The sequence below is a fragment of the Cupressus sempervirens genome, chromosome 3 (genome assembly GCF_028749045.1).
Source record: "Cupressus sempervirens isolate cs-2001-9-10 chromosome 3, ASM2874904v1, whole genome shotgun sequence".
Taxonomy (NCBI): domain Eukaryota; kingdom Viridiplantae; phylum Streptophyta; class Pinopsida; order Cupressales; family Cupressaceae; genus Cupressus; species Cupressus sempervirens.
This window is the reverse complement of record NC_143120.1, coordinates 1,101,601,450-1,101,621,086: the sequence shown is the minus strand read 5'-3', so window position 1 is coordinate 1,101,621,086 and position 19,637 is coordinate 1,101,601,450.

Here is a 19,637-nt window from a genome sequence, read left to right as displayed (position 1 = left end):
ATCCCTTAAAATCTCCTCGCATCCAACCAAACCTGGATTTCCCTTTGTAGCTCCATCAAAATTTAGTTTTATCTAGCCCATATGAGGATGGTCCAATCTAGCATTTTCCTTTTCCTTTTGTCCACTTCTTCTTACTCCTTCATTCTACTGAAATTGCCACTAGCTTTAAGGTCCACTTTATCTTTAAACATGCCATTGTAGTTTTCAATGGTACCCTATTTAATACACTCTACAATTAGAGTATGGGTTGAGACATGTCCCTAAACACCCTATTGTTCCTTTCCTTTACTTCCATAGATTCCAAGCAACACAAGGAAAACCTAGTATCCAAAGAATTTTCTCATAATTTCTTTTAAAATATTTCCACATTTGTCAAAGATCCCTAATATTTTCTGGCATTGTCTAGCACAGATTCTAATTTTTAAAGATCTCCATCCACGTATTCTGAGAAAATAGGCAAGAGATAAAAATCTGATTCACATATTTATCCCGGGTTGCACATAAAAACATCTACTAGGTAATAATACCTCTTTTACTGAGATTGTCCAAGGTCGAGATCTTTTCTTGCAATGTCAACTACTAGAAAATGTTGATTTTTGGAATAAGACTTTTATTCCAAACTAAATCCCAAATAGTTGGTGGAGCTTGACTATAGAGAAGAGCTTCAGCTACCAATGAGACTAAGAAAGAACCAAAAGAATTATCATCCAAAATCAAGAATCCTCACAATCATCCCTAATGAATATTGCATTGAGACAAAGTTGAATATCTTGCAATTCAAGTATAACTTCCCCCATTTTCACCCACTAACGATATCTCTAGTAATTCTCAACCTTGAAACCATAAGACTATTGACATCTCTCTATAATTAGTTTGGATGGAACCACTGAAGACAAAGGTTTATGCAAAATCCAATAACAATTCCAGAAAAGTAACTACTTATAATTATGTTGTCGGTTGTTAGGGTCGGGTTCATTTTCCTAATGTACATTTATAAATTTGTGTGTAAATAGAAGGTTTCTTAACTCCATAAGGGTTGGCCAAATTGATGATTTTTTTTTCTGGATGCATATTGTATGTCCTAGTCCAATTTATGACTGAATAGTGAATGCTTCCTTGGAGAAATAGTGTTTGTGAGTTCAAACTATTAGAGTGGGGTTGTCATTGTACCAAAAGATCGATCTATCAATTCTCGATACACCCACTCAACTTATAGTACACAAGAGGTAGTTGAGCCCTTGTCACAAATCCTAAGGAGAGCGATGAAAAAATTTCCAACAATATCCCCCTCAATGTTATCCAAGGGTCTAAGATTGAACCTACAACCAAGCTCTACTACCACTTGTTAGAATTGGGGTTGTTGTTGCACCAAAATATTGATCTGTCAATGCCCGATATAACCACTCAACTTATATTACATGAGAGGTAATAAATCCCTTGTCACAAATCCTAAGGGGGGCATTGAAAAAATTTCCAACACAAACTAGTGATGTTAGATCCTTTGTAGTTTACCTTGGAATAAAATATATCTTTTCTGCTTCACTCTTGGTGTCTTTTTTCTCTGAATCCAGTGAATGTTTCATTTATTTTCTTTCATATGCTAATGGTTGTTGATCATCCCTATCCTAAGTAGGTTAGTAGTTCAAGCATCCATTTTTGATGGAAATAATAATGAAAGTATACTATAGTTAGATTTATCTTGAGCTTTGTTATATCTTATGTTGTTTATTTGTTAAATGGTTATGTGGTTTCTCTTGGATACTTTTTTCTCTTTGTCCCTAGCATATCATAAAATATCAACATGCCCCTTGAATATTAAAGAGTCAACTTGTCCAACAAATCCAAGCCACACATAGATGAGATACGATTATCAAGTGCTTGGGAGAAAGGAGGATTTCATCCTCTAGTAAACCCCTCTAGGAAATGTTGATTGATAAACTCACGTCTAATTACAACTATTAACCCTTTTGATGCAGCATGCAACAAGGCTGCATCAACAAAAAGACATGAATAAATTTACAAAATTTATCCAAGCAAAAAAAGAGGTGTATTCAAATGCAAGGAAGAGGGAGATGATGTCTCTTGGAAAACACAATCCTAGAGACTTTTGAAAGAACTAAAACAAATTGAAAATTTTTATTATAGATGCTTAAAGGTTAGAACATGCAAAGGTTCTTTATATATGATTGGACTCACAAGAATAACTCTTATGTTATCCTAGCCACCAACATTCCCCTTTGAGATTCGTGACATGGCTTAACTACCTCCTACATTCTATAAGTCTAGTGGTTGTATCAAGCATTAATAGGTTGATCTTTTGGTGCAATGACAACCCTAGCTTGTAACAAGTGGTATCAGAGCTAGGTTATAGGTTCAAATCTCCTCGAGTAACACTAAGGGGGGGATTTTTGGACTAACCACCAATGTTCCCCTTCAAGATTTGTGACATGGCTTAACTACCTCTTGTGTTCTATAAGTCTAGTGGTTGTATTAGGCATTAACAGGTCGATCTTTTGGTGCAATGACAACCCTATCTTATAACATCTTCTCCTTATGTAAACAATGTGATAGAACTCTTAATGGTGGATGGTATCAAATTGAGAATAAAGAAGTTAGAAAGTGGTAAGGTGAGTGATACTAATGGGCTTCAAGATGATTTTTTCAAGTGCGAATTTGATCCCTTGTTCCTTATATAAAATGAAACTTTAATAGTGTCATCCATGATGGTTTTCCACTGGACTTGACAAGTAGTATGATTATTCCTCTCTTTAAGAGTGGGGACATCAATAAGGCCTCTAATTATCACACTTTTATGGTGAAACCTCTTTTCAAAAAACTTTTTGGGAGCATGGTAGAATCTAGAATCAATAGTTAGGAAGAAGGTGAGGGAAAAAGTACAAAAAGCAAGCATGCTTTAAACCTAGAGACTCTAATATTGATCATTTTTTCACCCTTCAATATTTGATAGAGAAAATATGAGACAATTAGGGGGGAGAAGTATATTGTTAATTTTTGAACTTCAAGAAAGCCTTTGAAATGGTGCTTAGAGACATGTTGTAAAATAGAATGGAAGAATTAGGCACTCTATATGAAAAATTAGAATAAGGTAAGGAATGTCTAAATGTTTTATAGTGACATTGGTATGCAACAAGGATGCCTACTATCCCCCACTTTGTTTGGCTTATACATTGATAAATTAGAAACTTGGGTAGACAGAATAAATGGAGAAGGAATCCAATTGGTAGGATATGTGGTGAAGCTAGTTATATGGAAACAATCTTATCTTGATATAAAATAACTCAGGGATTAAGAGACCACATAGAATCTTTGGACACTTTCGTCAGGAACTTTGGATAATCATGATCATCACCAAAATAAAAATCATGATTTTCTTTGAAGAGGAAGGAAAACATACTACCTTTATTTTTGAAGGCAATATGTTAGAAATTATGAAATAATACATTTTTTTCTAGGATTTCCATCCATTATAGACTCATGTGGGAGACTTGTAGAGAAAAAATGATAAAAGTGGGGTGAAAATCATCATTTGCTTCAATGTAAAAATGTTGAGCTTTAAGACTGAAATACTAAGATTTTTTAAAGTTTTTTGGTCAACTCAATTGATGTTTATGGCTACAAAGTTTGGGGAGGAAGTATGACAAAATGTGGCTGGAAATAGTTAGAGAGGATTCATAAGCACTTAATCACAAGAAATGTTAAAGTTAAAGACCTAAGTGCCATATGAAACTCTAATAACAAAAGCCAATATTTAACCATTGGAGGCAACAATGATAACTCGGTTAATAAGCTATTTAAATAAACTTGAAAATATGGATAACTACTTATGGCCCAAATTTGTGATGAAACATATGTGGGTGCCTCTTGCTCCGCTTGGGTCTGCACTCAATAGACGACCTCCATGATAGTTTTCCAACCCTTGTAGAGATCTCATGGAGATGAGCTAAATGGTGGTTCCAAGAAGTGGAGGATCATCTTTGGTAGAGATTCCTCTCCTGCTCTCACCACCAATTCTTTCTTGCACAATAGTTCCTCCTCTCTTGAGGACGAGGATGACATGCAAGAATTGTAATCATAAATTTTCTCTCATGGAATGTGTAGGGTCTCACAAACCTTCCTCGCAAATATTATGCACAAGAAATCAAACATTAGTTTGGTTTCCTGGATATTTTGTGCCTCCGAGAAGTTAAACTTTTAGGATTTTTGCTCAATGTTGTTTGTTGTGTTATTTGGCCAAACAACACTATTTTTTCTTCTTAGCATAAAGTTGGCCGAGATGGTGTAGTTACTGTTAGATTAATTAGATATTTCCTAATTAACTCTAGTTTGCTTAAGCTAAACTTTAGGCATATAATAATTAATTATTTTATTAATTATTATTATACAAACTAGGTTAGACCCTTTTAGGGTTTCGATCTCCTTTATAATGATTATCTCACTTTCTAATTCATTCACTTCTGCTAATAGCAATTTCTCTTTTTTCTCATCAAGAATGTCTCATCTATGTATCTAGCAATTTTAGCCTCCATAGCTTTTTCTTCTCTCTTTCTGTGACAGGTGTTTGCATATAGGTGATTCTTGGGAGTTATAGGGTTCATCTTGTTGGAAATATGAGGTGGGAAAGGTTATTGAGAGGGGGGGGGGGGGGGGGTGTGGTGAATTAGGAACCATTAAAAATTCAACTTATTTCATCAATTAATCCTTCATATAATATTCTGATCTAATTGCATGCATGAAAGAATGAAAGCAGTAAAACATTCATAAAACTTTGACACAAGATACAATGACCTAGAAACCTTCCAAATAGAAAGTAAAACTGGGGTGGGGATGAGACCCACAACCTTTAGTACTGCATTATAAAGTTGGTTAGTTAAGGCTTACAATTGATCACTTGATGATCTTCCTTGTTAGGAGCAATAAGGACTGCTAGGTCCACCTTGTTATAGGATTTACAAAACATACAATGAAGTATTCACTTAGTAAAAGATTGTTAAGTCTACCCTGTTAAAGGAGTTGATTGATGCACCTGTTAGAATGAACCATTGTATGATCTTTGATCTATAACTCTGATTTGCTGGTTGAGATTCCTTTGAAATGTAAAGATCACCTTGTTGTGATAGGTAAATCTTTGTTGTCCCTTATATTGCTTGTAGCCTCCTTGATTCACACTTCTTCTCTTTATATTTTCTTCATACTTACTTCTTTTGATATGATACAAGGAATTACTTATTTATCAAACCATCTCACAATTCATCATAGTTAGCTACAACATAGATTTCCATCAAGATAACAAAGTTTGCCCAACTATTGGCACTCAGGTTTTGAAGACAAACTAGGTGATGTTTAGATACTCGACAACCATTGTCAATATTTGACATCATCATGCACTTAGTAGATGTAGAAGCTCAGTTCATACTAATCACTTCCAAGTATCCTTAACTCAGTCAGCACTTGTGACTCGGTGAACATTGCAAAGCTTGGCATAAGCTAAATTACTTGGTCACTCCTTGGCTCGATCAACACTAACACTGTGAGCTCGATATAAACTAAATCACTTGGTTGAGACTCCTTGGCTTAGTCAACACTAGATTCACATCACTAACACTGCAAGCTTGGAAGACACTAGAGAACATAATTGACACTATGCAACTTGGTTAATATTGTGAAGCTTGATTAGCATTGTCACTGATCAACTCAGTAGATACTGCTCAACATGAACTAAATATAGATTTTGAAACTTAGTAGCAACTGTAGAACATGGTAGTAACTGTATATAGATTGCTTGCCTCAGTAGTAGCCTTAACCAATTGACTAAGTGTGAGTCACTGATAAACAAAATTGACCTTAATATCAACAGATCTTTCATGAACTTCAACATGGTATCAAAGCTCTAGATCTTCATGTCCCTATTCTGTTTATGAAAAGTTTGGCTGGACTTTCAAATCTGTATATTTCAAAGGGTTTTATTTTTATAAAAATATTGTATTGAATCTGGGGAGTTACCATTTTTGGTGCACTTTGAGCCCAAATGGACATCATCGTTGAGCTCAAAATGCCTAAAAACCCCTATTTTCATATAAAATTTGTCCAATTTGGACAAAGTTGGAATCTAAGGCAAAATAATATTGGTACCAGATTGGGCACATTTTTTGAGGTAGTGATTTTATATTTTTTGGCACATTTCCCAATGTGGTGATTTTTGGATTTTATAAGTAAATTGAGATTTTTGTTAGAAAATTGAGATTTTTGTCACATTTCCCGAGGCAACAATTTCTTAAATTTTGGCATGTAAATTGAGATTTTCAAAATTCAAGATTTTGCATGTTTCCCAAGGTGTGTGATTTTTTGATTTTTGGGTGGAAAATCAAGATTTTTTGGCATGTACATCGAGATTTTTGGTCACACAAATTGAGATTTTTGGGCACATAAATCAAGATATTTTTGGTATAGTAGTGACATGCTTCCCAAGGTGATTTCTAGTCTTGATAAGCATGCTTTTCAAGACATTTTGGCACATATCCTAAGATGGTAAAAATATTTTGCGATTGCTGCACTTTTTTGACCTACATGTGGTTTTTTGGCCATAACTTGCTCATCCAGACTCCATTTTTTGCAAACAAAATATCACCAAAAATATGATTCTAAGCCTATTCTAGTGTTGCAGGTTGTTTTCAATTTTGGTGCTCTTTTGATGTTTTTTTGGCTATCAAAGTCAAGTGTTCTATTTTGTATTCTGGGAGACATATCTTAACACATTCTATTTTCCAGATTATGCCCTAGGAACATGCCATTCAATTTTTTTCTTTTTTTGCATTTTGATGGATATCTTGGTTATTTCAAGTTCGAAGATCATTTTTCTTGTTTTAGATGGTTTTTCATGGGTTGTACTATCTATTATATAAGCCTTATATCTCCTTATAAGGATGATCTCTCTTTGTAATTCATTCACTTTTGATATTAGCAATTTCTCTTTTTTCTCATCTATGGATCTGGCACTTTCAGCCTCCATACATTTTGCTTCTCTCTTTCTGTAACAGGTGTTTGCATGCAGGTGATTCTTGGGAGCTGTGGGGTTGATCTTTCATCAACTTCAACATCTTCTCTCACCTTGTTTAATTTATTCTATTATTTCTCCTGGTTATGATCCCATGCACATAATTTTTTGGATTTTAATTTCCTTTAATAATCACTCCTTTGGCATAGTTAATGTTTATGCTCCCAATGATGTAGTGGAAAGATCATATCTATGGAGTTGGATGTCTATTTTCTACCACCTGTCACTTGGGTTGTCTGTGGGGACTTCAATATGGTTGAGTTGGCCTCTAACAAAGATGGCATTTTGCCTTTACGATGGCTAACTAAGGAAAGAGAAGTTTGGTACTATATGCATAGTGAATTAGGCCTTTTTATCCCAATTAGCATCACCACCATTTTGGTGGGATTTGGCATACTTGGTCTAATTTTAGAGCTAGATCTGACAATATTTTTAAAAGGCTTGATCGTGAGATGATTATTGCATAATATTTTTTCTCCTTTTATGAAGATGGGGAATCACCTATCATTCCTCTAAAAGATGTGACCTTGTAAGACCACTATCCCATTATTTTTACTATTACTTGACAAACAACTCAAAGACGTCATTCTATAATGCAATTTTTCCTCAACATGTCACTATCAAGTCATGATCTCACTATTGCTCCCATCTTGCATGTTTGCAATTTAGAGCCTCAACCCCATATGAGCACATTGGGTGGATTCAATGGTGGAATTTTGTCATCCCCCATCCGTTGAACTTTCTTTATATCTATGATAGACATCTTGCTTTGTATTGCAAACGTTCCTATGATGCTAGCACCAAAGATCTTTGTGTGGCTTCTAAGGTCCTAGTCCTAAATCCATTTGATTCAGATCCAGAACTTCACATTGCCAATCTTTACCATCAAAATAAATTTGATGACAACTATGCTACCAAAGGTGCATAGATCAAGGCCCATCTTCACTAACTTAATATTGGAGACCAAGCCTCAAAGGATTTTTTTCATGCTCTCAGAGCTCAGTACAACTTGACAAGGATAAATGGAAGGTCAACAAATATTCTTAGATCTACCTGACATTCTTCAAGCTTTTGTCTCACATTATGAAAAGGTATTCTCTTCATAGGGAAATTCTATTGATAGGGACTAATCTTTGAAGGAATGCACTATTGTTACTCCTAATTGGCTTGCAGTTGAGTAGCACGATTTCTATGATCCAATGCCCACCCTCAGTGACTTCAAGGAAGTCATCTTCTCTATGGAATATGACAAGGCCCCTGGGTGTGTCGACTTCCCCTATTAATTCTACAAAGCTTTTTGGGACTCCATTGGGCTCGACCTACACAAGGTTTACCTTGAAGCATTCCATTCTAAACCCTTAGGCAACCTTATTAACAAATGCAACATCAAATTCATACATAAATTTGGTGATCCTGAAGATATTTACAATTTGAGGCCCATCAATTTGTTGAATGTCTCCTACAAGATCATTAGTAAAGCCCTAGCTATCAACATTCATCATCTATTGTATTTGATTGTTTGACCCAAAAAAACTAATTTCATCAAATCCAAATACATTATTGACAACATTATTGTTTTCTGAGAGGGTATGGAATGGGCTCATCAATCAAAGCAGCAAGCCCTCTTTCTCAAGATTGACTTTTCCAAGGCTTATGATCATATAGAATGACCTTCATTCTTGATATGTTTATGCCTTAATATTTGGTCCATTTTTCCTTCATTCTATTGAGATGTTGTTCAATGATGTTTCTTCTTACATCACGATTAATGGCAGATAGTCCAAGGCCTTTAGAATTTTCAAATCAATTTGCTAGGGTTGTTTATTGGCTCCAACTTTGTATGTTCTTGATGTTGAAGGATTTGGGTATTGGCTTTCCAATGTCATCTCCTATGGTCATGTTAGAGGCATTTCCCTGCATGAGTCTCCTACTCAACTTGTCAGTGGGAATTTTGTTGATGATTCCTTCCTCACTCTCATCAAGGATGAGAAGAATGTATTGAATTCTTTTCAATGCTTGGAGACTTTTTGTTTGGATTTTAGATCTACGATTCAATGGCACAAAACTTTGTGCTATAGGTAGTATTTTCTCCCTGCTCTACCTTGTCATTTGCAATACTAATGGAAGTGGATTCAGCATGGTGATATTTTTCATTTTCTAGGCATCAACTTTGCCTTCCAAGCCTCCATTGTCAACCTTTGGAAAGTTTTGTTTGCCATTAAGATTTCCAAAAAGATGAATTACTAGCTCACCAAACCCCTTTCATTAGCTCCCAAATTCCAAATTTGTTCCAAGGTTTTGACTATACCCATGTGTATTATTCTTCGTATTGGGCTAATTATAAGGCCTCTTATCTTAAGCTTTAAAAAATCATTAAATATTTTTTCTAGGCCTCAAATTATGAGCATCATGGCTTTCATAGAGTTTCTTGGGGATCTTATTGTTTACCTAAGGAGTCTTGAGGTCTTGGCCTCATTTCCACTTAGAAATAGGGTATATCATGTTGCCAAGTTTTAGTCATGCCCTTGTAAAGCTTAAAGTTGTTTGTATTGAAGTGAGTTTCTTTGTTTTCCTAATCTCCCTTGCATTATCTATACCTATTTCTTCTATGTGGGGTTTTTGTTTTTTCAATGAGAACGAGGTCTAGGTGATCTAGGAATGGATGGGATATGTTCTGGTGTCCTCCCAATGAGAAGTAAGTTATCAGTGTTCTACCATTTGCTATCTTGCCCCATCATTCTTTTTCTTATGGACTCTGAGCAATCAAGCTAGTTTTCCCTTCAACAAACAAAATCAAGTGCATATCCGAAGAATGAAGCCATGACAATGATTAACAAGGTATGTATACAATTATGTCACAATTGAAAGACTCATGAGGCTATGAACCAATGCTAGGAAGAAGCTCATTCATGTTGTAGAGGTAGATTCTACCTTCATAAGGAATAGAGAAGATTTATGAGTTTTTCGATGCACACTGTGGAAGCGAAGGTGTTTTGGTCTATTTCTGAGGCCACAGTGATTTGTGTGATATCCAAGGATTTACATACAAGTAGTAAAGGCACAATGTTGAAAGAATTGTTGCAAGCTCTTCATTAGTGAGGCATGCTCGAGATCTAGCTTTGAGCCCATCAAATTGAGGTTAAAAGGTAAAGTGTTGTTAGCTTTACTTCATCCTGGGAAGGAGGTGTACTGTAATTTTGATTTTGGTTCTTCCACATCTATGTTCAATGAGAACAAGACTCTTAGATAGGAAGACATGCAGAGGGCATGGTTTCAGACTGCTCACTCAAAGAGGACCAAAGTGCCTAAGACCCTATTCGACACAAACTTGAAAAGAAAGATAGTGGATATCCTTGATGTTCTCCTCAGACTAAAAGGAAAAGAAGAGATCTCAGAATTCATCAAGAACCATTTCTCCCTAGTGCAAGTTATATGTATTGAGGATATGTAGATTGATTGGGCACAAATTATCTGTGATGAGCTCACCTTGTGGTTGAATTCGGCTAGAAGATTTAAGAAATTTTACATGTCCTATATAATTAATGCCTTGGAAACTCACCACTTGTGGCCCAGCTTCCCTAGCATCTAGAACTACGACAAGCATACTAAAGTATGTGAGTTTTATCCACATCTGTAGTTGCAAAGAAGTTTTGAGGAGTATGTGGTTGTAAATGATGCCTTCACAATGAGGCTATGTTGGGAATTACAAGGATGCCCTGAAAGGTGATTTTCACTAGAGAAAATTTTGGCCATCATCTAATTTAGATACTCATTCATTTAGTTTCCAAGTTTCTCTTATTTTTGCATAGGAGCTTATGATGGCTTTCCTAAGAGGATTCCAAGGTATCTAGAAGACAAGGTGGTTTTAGTCAAACTATGTTGACAAATCCTTGAAGTGAACATGTTGTGTTCTAATGTAAAGAAGATAGTTGAGATTCTCTTCCCTATAGTGTATACATGTGCTTCCATATCCTATGCTCAGAATCTAGTGAAGAGCTTTGAGAACAAAATCAAATTGGAAGACTATGAGGTACTCAAGCCTCAATATGATCCAGTCAACTTTTTAAGGGATCACTTGAAGTTGGGATATGCCTATAGGCATCTTCTCAATATTCAAGACTTCTAGTCCGGGTGTCTCAATGAGTATCAAACTCGAGAGAAATTTTGGTCACAACTAACAATTATTGAGATCAAGTTATATAATGACTCTATTGATGTTTTTGACCTTGCAGATGATGGAGCCTACATGCATCCCACATCCTATGGTACTCTAATTTTGTCTACCCCACCTGTAGGTCTTGTCATAGACACTATGGAGGTCCTTATGTAGGGAATAATCAAAAGAATAGATAAGTGGGTGGAGTGGACTCGAGTGAGGAAGAAAAGGACCAGGAGCATTGGTTCTACAGGAGAAGTATCTGTTGGAACTGCCCAGTCAACTGTAACAACGACCACCACAATTACTATGTCAACATCTGCAGGCCCATTACAATCCATTGGTCAAGGTGGGGACCAACCTGAAGAGAAGAATGTGCCAATCACTCCTACCTGTGGAGATGGCTCTCTTTTGAACCCTAGGAAAGTGGGGAGGAGGAGACAAGGACAAAGGGAAAGAGCAAGAGAAATTAGTGGCCAAGCCATCTTCCCTTTTCTAAGTCATCAATTTGGATGGAAAAACCAACCCCATGGACTAGGAACAAGATAGATCTTAGCAAGGCGATACCTTAGCCCTTTTAGTGACTAAGGTTATCACCTTCCTTGTTGCTTCCCAGAGAAAGCAAACTCCCATAATATTGAGGAAGTTATTCGATCCTACTTTCATGCAATTAGCTATCAATGTGCTCTCTACAGAGTCATGGCTTGAAGAGACCATTAATAGGAAGAAGAGGAGATATGAAAAAGTGGCCCCATTGAAGGACTTGATCACACAAGTCACCTCTTCTCAACCATCCAAGAAGACTAAGAAGAAGAAGAAAATTGTTGCATTAGCTACTAATTCAACAATTGGCCTTACATTGGTATGGATTACTGATCCACAAAAGGAAAGAAAATTCCATGAGCTTTCCAAAGATGATTTCTAGATCATAATAGTGGATCTTGGCATCCTAGTTCACGACTCCATGGTGAACATGTGGAAGTCCACCAACTAGAGAATTAAAGATAATTTGGAAGAGATTAGAGCCGAGAAGGAAATCCTAAAGGCCTCAAATAGAGAATTGATGGAGTAGATAAGGTCAACACTCAGGAGTACTTCATCAAGTCAATTTCACTCGAATGTAGAGGAGAACAAAAATCTACTCCTAAAGCTACAACAAGAAAGGCAATTCAGGTAGGTTAGTCGAGCATGGGTAGATCAGATGAAGGCTCAAGGTCCTCCATTAGTTGAAAACTTGGGAAGCCTAGTGTTAGATGCTCACAAACTCAGGGATACAACTTCAATTCATCAAACCACCATACAAAAGGTAGCAAACAAGTTGATAGAGGCTAATTTTTCCATACTCATGGGATCCTCAAGATGGACAAGGAGTCATTATTTCACTGGAAACAATCCTTGAAGTTTGTTATAGAAATCTCTATGAGGTTTGCAAATGAGCTCAAGGATGTACATGACTTGGTGCAGAAGGTCATTGAGAAGTTATTTTAATATTTGAAGATATTGCCTATAGAGTCCTTTGTGTCCACTAATGGAAATCTTGTGGATATTGAGAGGATGAACTCAAAGTTCTTGGCATTCATTGATGAAGTTGTAGATCTACTTGTTGGTGTAAATAAGTATTTACTATATACACTTTACTGAAGTTTACTTAAGTCAATGCATATTTATATTAGTTGTCATGCAAACACCTAGGAATTTGCATATTCATATGAGTTGTCATGTTGACAACATAATAGTTTGCACTCCAATTGAGCACATGTTGTCTACTACATCTCTTTACAAGATACACCTTTGTATTCTTATCCTCTCATTGTTGCATGTACATTCATGCACAATTGAGGATAATCCACTCTTGGTGGACATGTGCTTAATTGTTATGCTTATCTCTTGTATGACTCCTAGACATATCAGTTGCCTTTATGTACAAGTCACTTATATGATGTATTCATCTAAAATTCATTATTTTATTTTTATCATTATTGAGATTCTCATTTGATAATCTTTCGTCTCTCTTGTGCTATCTCTTGTGCTTCTAGCTATTGGCATTGCATTATTTTATTAGGAAAATTCTTACATGGTATCAGAGCCATAGGAGCTTCATTGTATAGCCATTTGAGAGCATCATTTTGTCTCATTTCTTAGAAGGCCATGATTCAGATCCAAAATATCCATAGTTATTGGGAGTGTTTTGAGCAACATCTAACTCCACCATTGTGTCAAGGTGGAAATTTCAACAAAGTTTGACTATAAATTTGCTTATGTTGAGGAAAATTAAACTCTGAGACAAATTTTTTTTACAAACTAGACTTAGAAGCCTGATTCTCCAATTTCGAGGATTACATGTATTACAAGCTTGTCGCGGTACTAGGTCATTTGAAGGAGTCTTCTTAGTCGATCTTCATTCTTCCCCATTAGACATTGCAAAAAGATGTTGTGAGCCCTATAAAGATTTGGGGAAACCTTGGTGGTTATGGTGTTCATCATATCATCTATGTCTTCTACATTGATGAACATTAGAACCTTGTTCTTCCATGCAGACTTGACCCTCCATTCACTAGCTCAAGCTTGTATCCGTAGAACCATTGGGGGGCTCACATTAGTAGTAGTATCACAAGCCAAATCTCACACATGTGATCTAATTTTTGTGCCTCAAGCCACATCAAATATGAGCATGAGCTCCCTTCCATAAGCATTACTTGGTATAGTCATCGACTCACATTGACATTGTCATTTTGAGCTTGTCCCATCCTTCTAATGTGGATCGACTATTGTTTAGACCATCTCACCCTAACATTGGATAATTGCATCAATGTTTAAAAGCATTGGATGAGATCAACAATTTTTAATCCACGAGCCCAAGATATTGGCACTAGATATAACCACATCGCTCTAGCGATCTGATCTGTAGACATTTTGGTTTGATTGACACCCTTTCCCATCTTAGCAACATTCCACAAAGGTATATTCTAACTGGAGTTCATCATTCTGGTATTTTTCCTCTACCCAACCACAGTCACATTGGCTCTAATCCTTGGTAGCACACAACTTCATCAGAGCACTCCCCATGGTTCATTCATTTGGATTGAGCATTACAAGAAAACTAATTGAGCTTAGGGGTGAATTCCTCAACAAGTGGTTAGACATTGGGTGATTGGGCCAAAATCGTCAAATTTAGGCTCATCATTTTGGTGATGTCAGCAAGAATTTTAAAATTGGACCCCTCTTCTATTGATTTTTGATTTGGTAGTCTAAATTTAAAAGGCCATAAGTCACTCATCCGGACTCCAAATTAGGCTCAACTATTTTTTATTTTGGATTACATTTCCTAAATTTTGTAATGGTGCAACTATTTTTTGGTTTTGGTGGATGGATTTTTTAGAATGGGCAGATTTTTGTGACTATACCTGTTCAATCTCACATTTTGTAACTTTAGAAGCTTCATGTGGACTCATACAAACACATTTTTAGGTGCCAATTTTTTTTAAAGTGCATGATTTCTAGTCTACTTTCCAGATTTGGTATCAATTTGGAGCTACTATAAGTAGTTATTGTACTTTCAAAATTTGGCCTTTTTTGGCCTATTTTGGCACTTGTAACTATTTAGATCCTTGAGAGATCTAGTGTCTAATGTACTTGAGTTTACTATAGCTTCACATTTAATGTTGGAAACATCAAAATTAGAAGTTCACTTTGTACCACTTTAACAAGTGGTTATTGTACACACAGTAAATATAAAGTGCCAAAATATCTATTTGGGGAGGGGGGGTGGTGTCTTGTGTGATTTTTCTATAATTCTTGCACTTTTTCATCATGACTTCTTCATTTTCTAAATTAACTCGAGATAACTATGCCACATGGAAAGAAAATGTATGGAGCAAGTTAATGAAGAAAGGTTTGAATCTCTTTGTAAATGGAACAATTCCAATTCCCTCTGGTCCTAATGTAGATCCTAAGAAAAAATTTGTATGGAAAATTGAAGACTCTAAGGCTTTTGGAATCATTAGAGAATCAATCACTGAAGATCTTTTGTTTCACATTATACCCTTGAATAGTTCCTAGGAAGCTTGGGATAAACTTGAAGTTTTGTATGGTAAAGTAGATGAAGATAAGGGATTCACAATTCAAGAAAAGCGCTCAAATTGGATCCTAAAAACTTTGACACAATCCAAGATTTCATCAACGAGGTTAATGAGTTGAGAGTACAAATTAAGGATTGTGGTATTACTATCAAGGATTTTCGATTGATTTATCATACGATGGACAGTCTTCCTTTAGAATATGCAGTCTTTATTTCAAGCTACAACACACACAAGTTGACAATGGGAAGTGCATTCACTACACCTTCATTTGAGTCATTTGGGGAGATGTTGATGTTGGAACAATCAAAATTAACAAGTATGGGAATTCTCAAGTATTCCAATTCTAAGGCATTGGTAGCTAATCAAGGGAATCGAGGCAAAAAGAAGCAAAACAAGTGGAAACATAAGACATGAACTAAGAAAGAGAAATTCACCTCCTCACCACAAGACAAATACAATAATAAGGGGAAATCATCCAAGAGGGAGTTTCTTACTTGTACATATTGTAAGAAGAGCGGACATGAAGAATATCATTGCTATAAGAAGGAAATTGATGAACTAAATTATCTTCTTAAGAAGAATCACATAAATCTACCTTCAAGATTTACTACTTCATCCTCTTCTTAACATTCAGATAAAGGAAAGGATCACATGGGAAAAGGTCAAGCCTTAGTTGCTACTTCAAGTCAAGATTCAAGGAGATGGCTTCTAGATTCAGGGGCTTCACATCATATGGAATCTTCACATTCTATGTTTTTATTATTTGATCCTTGTCACTCTCCACCTATTTTTATGAGCAATCATACTTTACATGAATGTTATTGGGAAAGGAACTATTGATAAGGGGGAGGGATACTTCAAAGATGTTTTGTGTTTACCTCACCTAAGTCACAACCTTCTTTCCATCTCTCAGCTCACTCATGGGGATACAAGGAGGACTATGGAATTCACATCTGATTTAGTGTTTATTAGATACTTGAAGAATAGAGAGGTAATTGTTACAAGGGTGGTTGATTATGCATCTAGACTATACTACCTCTTAGATTTTTCTCATGATGATGATAGTGATTTCTCAGTAGATCCTTCAACAGATTTTGATAACACTTCTAGTGTTGCTTCAGACTTTGAGGAGGACTTTGGCTACTTGAACTTGGGTATTCTCAAATATGATCAAATTCTTGAGCCATCAATTTCTTCTGCTCCTACTAATATTGCATCTATTGTTGCTCCTGATGATGCTTGTATTCACATAGTCATGGATTCACATGATTTAGTACAACAAGACATTCAATTGTTGGAATTACAATAGAAAAGGTAAACTTCAGTAGTTTAAACTTTGACCCATAAAATCATTCACCACATATCCATCTTATACATTCATTAAGTAAACTGAAATATCATGTAAAACATGTACTTCTAAATCATGAAAATGAGTAAACATACATACATATATGACACCAAATGTGATTACCCATAAACCCTCCAATGAGAAGGTGAAATTGGGGTGGGGGTGGCACCCACAAATCTTCACTACTATATTAATAAAGTCTATCTAATGAAGGTTACAATGTTTTGATCATGAGACATGATCTACCCTGTGAAAGGTATGCACTGTTAAAGGCTTACAAAGATTGTTAGGTCTTACCTACTAAAGAATTTCAACACCCTGTTAGAAGTGTGCCTTGTTAAAGGACTTTAACTCAAAATTAAGTAAGCACCTTGTTAGAGGATTTCGATACAGCCTATTAGGACTAATCTGTTAAGAGATTTAACCGATTCACCTATTAGAATGACTTAGCATTGATCCTATGGTTAGCACTTTCTTTCTTGATGATAGATCACCTCTACACTGATGCACTCTTGATCCTTCTTGATCAGATGTCTCCCTACTATATACTTTTCTTTTCCTTTGTTCTCCTTTAACTAATTATGCAATGCAATCTCACATCATAACTCCTTAGCCACCATGAATGCTCTTTTTTTTGCATGCAAACTTCTCTCTTCACTCCTTCATACACCTTAGAAAGTTTAGGGTTTTTCCTCCTTAAGAAGACTTAGGTGACTTAGGGTTAGGTATGAATCAATAGCTGTGATTCATACATTTTTCCACTTAATCCTTCCCTTTACCTGATTGGTTGCATGTAATGCATTAGGAATCCAACTTAAGATTTGTCCTTTTCCCCAAAATATTGTAATTAAATCTTTAAGTTGGCTCAAAAATGGTTTACATAGTTGTTTTGTCCAATACAAAAAACTATGAAAAAACTATCTTACTTGACATCTGAAGTCTCTGATGCTCAGCATATACTAGTCTCTATACTGTGACTCGACATCTGTATCACTCAGCATGCTCTGCTTACTCAATTGCTGAATCACTCGACATACACTATCTGTTGGACACTTGAGTGACTTCGCACTCACTGTGAACTCAGTATCCACTATTATATACATGTTGTGCTTAATATCCTTAATCTTATGAGTATAACATATCATAACATGTCTCTTATTCAACTTATGTACAAAACTTCAAATTTTCAAAATTTTGTAACAACTTATACCTCAAAACCTGATAACTCCCCCGAAGTTGTTTGTTCTGTTCTATACTCAAAATGTTGTACTCCTATTGAGTAAATGTATCTCAACTGAAACTCTTTGACTTCATGTTGTTTGTTCTTGTTGTCCTGTGCTCTTACTTTCCCCCTTTTTCTCTATCTTTTCTCTATCTCCCAAAAATTTCTATATCTCCCCCTTTTTGACACTTAAGTCAAATGGCCTATACACTAATAGTGTGTTTGTCCAAGAAAGGAGTTATGGACCTCTAGGATGATTTTGAGAGTTGTATCCCAATTTTCACATGCTACATCCAAAGACCTAATTTGGATAGCCAGCTTGATAGCCAGCTCGATAGTCAATCTAGGAGTGTGAACTTGAGATGATGTCTGCAAAGTATATGCTCTAGTTTTCGCTAAAAGTCACTACTACCTTGAATGCAATAACCATTAAGGAAATCTAGTTTATCTAAAGGAAAGACAACTATCAAATACTTGGAAGGAAATTCTAATTATGTAACCATATATCTATGCACCTACTGCTGCAGGAACAGTGACAAGTTCTGTTTCCAGTGGCTACAGGAACAACAGTTCTAATCTTAACTTAGAAAACTAAGTCTAACTCCTACTTACTAAAGTAAACTTCACCTTCCACGTGGGCCCCCATGGAAGAATGAAGGAAAGATAAGCTCAGATAAAAGTGTAGAAACTCAGTAAAGTCATGTATTCATTCAAATATGTAGTATTACAAATCTTGGAAAAATAACAAGATGTCTATCGACTCTGTCTGTCTACTTCACTACTTAACCTCATAGATACAGATGAGGTCTTATTTAAAAGGAACGAAAAACAAAAAACTCCTATAACTATGACTTCCTCATAAAGGAAAGTCGGTTACAACTTAAGATTGGAAGCATGCAATTATAAAGACATTAATTATCCTTTAAATTCCCCATAAATATAGATCATAGCAAATGCTAGATCTGCTTTTTTATCTGACTTTAAACAGCTTCGAGGAATCTAGGTATTGTGCGTTGCATGTTTAACTAATCACTTTGATGCTTGCTTCCTTGCTCAGCCACTTTATTAGGTCCTGCTTTTTTATTCATTAAAACAGGTCCTTCTGACTTTGCCGCCAAGTCTTCCAGCTGCAACGGTGTCATAACGCTTCTCTTTAATACCATCAATGCCTTAGCGCCATTCCTTCATGGTTTGTTTTTTATTAACTCCCGCTCAGCTTGTATTCCTACGATCAACATTCAAGACACACAAGACTTCCCCCAAACATTTATTTACATTTATTAGTTTATAAAGAAAATGCATTAATTATTCAACTAACAGTTTTTGCAATCTCTTTAGTTGTAGGAAGATCTATCCATATCAAACATTCATGAAGAAAGATTTTTACCACAAAATGAACCCCTTTTTAGATATAATTTTGATTATCATTTTATGCCCTATGTCCATACTTTATACATCAAAAGTTTAAAACATTTATACTAAAAGATGATAAAGTTCAGTATGTTATAGAAAAATGTTCACAAAAAGGGCCAATAAGACTTTTATTTCTTCATGTCATCATTTTTCCCCCCAACCGTCCTGAGGCTGGTCCCTTCAGCATCTATAGGTTTCTGATCCTCATCCGCAGCCTGAGATCATTGGCAATTTTCTCCCCTGATTCATGAACTCTGTAATTAAAATATCCATGATTTTGTTTCAACCTTTCCCATTTCTATTCTTTATAATCATGTTATATTCAGCAAATGAATCATACTTTCCAA